The sequence below is a fragment of the Terrapene carolina genome, unplaced genomic scaffold (assembly GCF_002925995.2).
Source record: "Terrapene carolina triunguis isolate 2854851 unplaced genomic scaffold, T_m_triunguis-2.0 Scaffold62, whole genome shotgun sequence".
Taxonomy (NCBI): Eukaryota; Metazoa; Chordata; order Testudines; family Emydidae; genus Terrapene; species Terrapene triunguis.
Genome location: NW_020664413.1, coordinates 12,057,184 through 12,062,209, shown reverse-complemented (window position 1 = coordinate 12,062,209; position 5,026 = coordinate 12,057,184).

Genomic DNA, 5,026 nt, shown 5'->3' with positions numbered 1-5,026 from the left:
AAAAAAAAAAAAAAAAAAAAAAAAAAAAACGATGGCCGGAATGCTGCCCCTGAAAATGTGCTGCCCCAAGCACGTGCTTGGTTTGCTGGTGCCTAGAGCCGGCCCTGCCTGAAGAGCCCTGACCTGACTCTCAATTGGACAAACACTTACCATTATCACTCACTATGGACTGTAACTGTTTAAGCCTCTGTACTATGGTATTTGCAACCTTTGCCCTTCCTGCCAGCCCTAGTAAAATAGCCTTTTCTTGAGCCACGTGTCTGCGTGGTCACAGGGACCTACCAGGGCTAGCTCCTGAAAGCCCCCCGGGCTCGCTTCTGAGTTGTGGTGCACCTGCTACTATCACACTACTGGCACCCTAGAGCAGTGGCTCTCAATCTTTCCAGACTCCGGTACCCCTTTCAGGAGTCTGATTTGTCTTGCGTACCCCAAGTTGCACCTCACTTAAAAACTATTTGCTTGCAAAATCAGACATAAAAATACAAACGTGTCACAGCACACTATTACTGAGAAACCGCTGACTGTCTCATTTTTACCATATAATTATAAAATAAATCAATTGGAATATAAATGTTGTACTTACATTTCTGTGTATACAGGTCTGTCGCATCTTACACTGGGGTTACGTTCCGCAGTCAGCGCGTAAAGCGAAAATCGCGTATAGTCAAAATTACATTGAGTGTAATGGTGGGCGGAATCGCCCGCACTACAGGTACAGTATTAAAATTGTTATTTTTCTCTTTTTTTGTTGTTTTTGCCGACTGCGTAAAGCTGAAATCGCGCATGTTAAATGCACGTAAGATGTGACAGACCTGTAGTATATAGAGCAATATAAACAAGTTATTGCCTGCAATTTTAGTTTGTACTGACTTTGCTAGTGCTTTTTATGTAGCCTGTTGTAAATTTAGGCAAATATCTAGCTGAGTTGATGTATCCGTTGGATAGACCTCTGCGTACCCACAGGGTACATGTACCACTGCCCTAGAGGTTTGATGTACTCCAGCACTGAGCAGCAGCAATCATAACACTGGCTTCTGAGGGTGCCTTCCATAGCCGCCTAAGTCTCTCCATGCAATGTATGTAGCCTGGGCTCCTAGCTCAGGACTGAAAATTCCACTGGGAAGCAAGCCAACCTAAGGGTTAGATGTTACACCACTTAGTGGAGCAACGCCTAACCAACTACCTTTAAGGATGTGGGCCTAAGCTCCTGATTCTGCAGACAGTTATCCACATGTTTATCTTTACACACATGAACATTACCACTGGCTTTTGTAGGACTGCCTGCATAAGAGTGGCCTTGATTTAGCAAGATAGCAAGGATGTGCCCAACTTCAAAATTAAGAAGCAGTCCCATAGACGTCAATGGGACTACAGTAACTCCTCACTTAACGTTGTAGTTATGTTCCTGAAAAATGTGACTTTAAGCGAAATGATGTTAAGCGAATCCAATTTCCCGATAAGAATTAATGTAAATGAGGGGGTTAGGTTCCAGGGAAATTTTTTTCACCAGACAAAAGACTATATTATATATACACACACACACACACACACAGTATAAGTTTTAAACAAACAATTTAATACTGGCACACGGTGATGATGATTGTGAAGCTTGGTTGAGGTCGAGGAGTCAGAAGGTGGGATATTTCCCTTACTGCTAAATGATGAACTAGCAATTGGCTGAGCCCTCAAGGGTTAACTCTCTCACTCTACAAGGCAGCAGGAATGGAGGGAGATATGCGCATTTCCCCTTTAAGTACACTGCCTTGTTAATTGGATCAGCTTGCTGAGACCGCAGCTGCTGCAAGCTCCCTCCGTCCTGAGCCCTGGTGTGTCCCCCCTGCTCTATGGAAGATGGGGTAAGTGGGGAGCAGGGGGGAGGGGGACACCCTGACATTAGCCCCCCTCTTCCTTCCCTCCCCCCGCACAGCAAGCAGGAGTCTCGGGGAGCAGCTCCAAGGCAGAGGGCAGGAGCAGCACATGGCAGTGGGGCGAGGGACAGCTGAACTGCTGGCAATTGGTAGCCTGCTGGGCAGCTGCTGCACAGGGAACTTAGGGGAGCGGGGAGCTGATAGGGGGGCTGCCGGTCCACCCTGGTTCCAAGCCCCCACCAGCTAGCTCCAATGGGCTGCTCTTCCTGCAAGCAGTGGACAAAACAAGCGGCTGCCAAACGACGTTAGAAGGGAGCATTGCACAACTTTAAATGAGCATGTTCCCTAATTGATCAGCAACGTAACAACAAAACAACGTTAACCGGGACAACTTTAAGTGAGGAGTTACTGTACTCGTGTTTAAAGAAAGGCACAAGCTCTTAAAAACCTTGCTGAACCAGAGCCTTAGGGCATAGTGTTTGCGCGCTTGGGGCTAAGTCACACAAGGACCGGGTTATATGGACTTCTTACCACTAAAACAGTTTTGTGCAGTTTGCCTGAGCCTGAGTTTGCTTAGCAAAGCCACATGCAAGTGGAGTTTTCTCAGTCCATTCCCCTTCTTGTGGCCACAAAATGAGGGCCCGTTTGCACTGAAAAGTTACATCAGCATAGCTAAAAGAACGAGGAGTACTTGTGGCACCTTAGAGACTAATACATTTATTTGAGTATAAGCTTTCGTGGGCTAAAACCCACTTCATCGGATGCATGCAGTATATCACTCAGGGGGTGTGAAAAATCCACACCCTTGAGACATGTAGTTAGGCGGACCTAGCCACCCGTGTAGACAGCACTAGGTCAACAGAAGGATTCTTCTGTCAACATAGGTACCGTTTCTCGGGGAGGCGGATTACCTACAGTGATGGGAGAACCCCTTCCGTTGCTGTAGTAAGTGTCTACACTGAAGTGCTACAGCGGCAGAGCGCTGCAACTATGCAGCTGTAGCAACTTAAGTGTAGACATAGCCTAAGGCCTGGTCTACACTAAAAAGTTAGGTTGACCCAGTTTCGTCGCTCGGGAGTGTGAAAAATCCAGACCCCTGAGAGGTGTAGTTAAGCTGACATAACCCCTGGGGTAGACAGCACTAGGTCAGTGGAAGAATTCTTCTATCAACCTAGCTACCACCTCTTGGGGAGGTGGATTACCTATGCTGACAGGAGAACCACTCCCATCGTCATCGGTAGTCTCTACACTGAAGCATTACAGCAGTGCAGCTGTGCCACTATTGCATTTCAAGTGTAGACATGACCTGAGACAATTCAATTTTCTTGCAATTATGAGCCAGGAGTAGCTACTCTCCAGTGAGCTCAGGAGGTGGAAAGATATAACAGCAAATACACACAACCAGTCTAGACCCCCACAACATAGAAATATGACCTGCAAAATAAACATAATTGGCACAGGATTTATTGACTACATCCCATTTTGTGATGAGCCTAAAACAGAAAGGGAACATAGGAAGTGTAAAATTTGATGACGCAGATAATGTATTCAGAGGACAAAATTGTAGCAGGCCAACACTCGAAGAAAAACCACAAGAATTATTTTTTTACTGACCCTGCAAAATTTGCTACATGGTACAAAAGTGAAGTGGAAAACATACAGTTCAGAGTCTGGGGGAAGCATAGTCTCAGAATTCACTACAGTCTTGAATCAAAATGCAGATAATATACATTACAGATGATTTAAGCAAAGATTTTGAGATAGAGAGAATGCAAAAGTCTGAATTTACCATAAAAATGTGAAAACTAAAGTAAAAGAATTTTCAACAAGGAGAAAAATACTAGAAATAGAGTGTTATGAAAGAAAATTGTCTCTTCAGGAAAATGTATTTGTAAAGGAAATAAATTAAAAAGTCCTGGTAAAATTGCTACAAGATTAACATGAATAAGTAGTATATATGGATAAATATATTGCTCAGAAATGGAAACAAGAAGAATGGGAAAAGAAGTCTTAATCACCTAAATGCTACACATTGAGAAGGAGCTCATCCGAATTCAATACAGGTAGGAAAATAGAAGATAATGGGCCAGCTTCTGATCTTTGGTACACCCGTGTGAGGTCCCAATCTGACAAGTTATAGCCCATGCACAATAACTTGTGTCATCAGGGCCTAAATCTAGAGAATTTCCACTAAAGTCCATGGAGTCGCTCCAGACATTTATTGCTATAATTGAAATCAGAATCTGGCAGTAAGGTAAGGATGTCTGATGACGCAGCAAAAAGCACAACTTCCTTTTTTTTAAAAAAAAAAGTACTTTCTGCCGAGTGCCGAAGAAAATAAAGTGATCAGTAATTCATTGTAGGATGGGAAAGAATAAGTAAGAAAAGACAAAGGGAATAAAACTTTATGAGTGGAGATATTTTTGCTGACGGCACAGGTAGGGATATATAACTACAAGATTGCTGGTAACAGATAAGGATGTTTACAGTCTTCACTCACAATCCAAGGTGAGAGGCTGGAGATGTTGTAAATACAATGGGGCTGGGGGGTGTCTGTCAGTGCTATGCTTTTGGAAATACAAACACATGCAGCAACTACTAATCGGGGAAGACGGGGAAGGGAACTGCCCTTCATTACAAGGAGACATCTTAAGGCTCCCAAGAGAGAGGTTTATTTATTTTATGTTTAAGCATTTCCATGGCTGCTCATCATTGGGGTATCTGATAAGCCAACACAGGAAGTCATTTTAGGTCTGACTAAATGATCACAATGATCCCTTCTGGCCTTGGAGTCTATCAAAATTTCCAGAGTTTGGGGGTAGAAATCCACACACCTCTTATGAGCCGCAGCTGTCTGTATGAAAGTGTGATACATGTTTTTGAGAAAGTCTTGAGCAAATTAAAACAAGGGTGTATAATAAAAAGTGCCTTTGCAACACTAACTATAGTATTTATTACATGGCCTTATATCTACACTAGGGCATACAGTTAATACAGTCTTGTTATGTGTATATAACATTCAAAACCTGAGCTCAATCCTGCTCCCATTAAAATCAATGGCAAAATTCCCATTGACTTCAGTGAAGCAGGATCAAGCCCTGTGTGCTCCTAGTTCAGTAGCACTGAGCACTCAGAAAAGTAGAGGCAAAAGCCTAAAA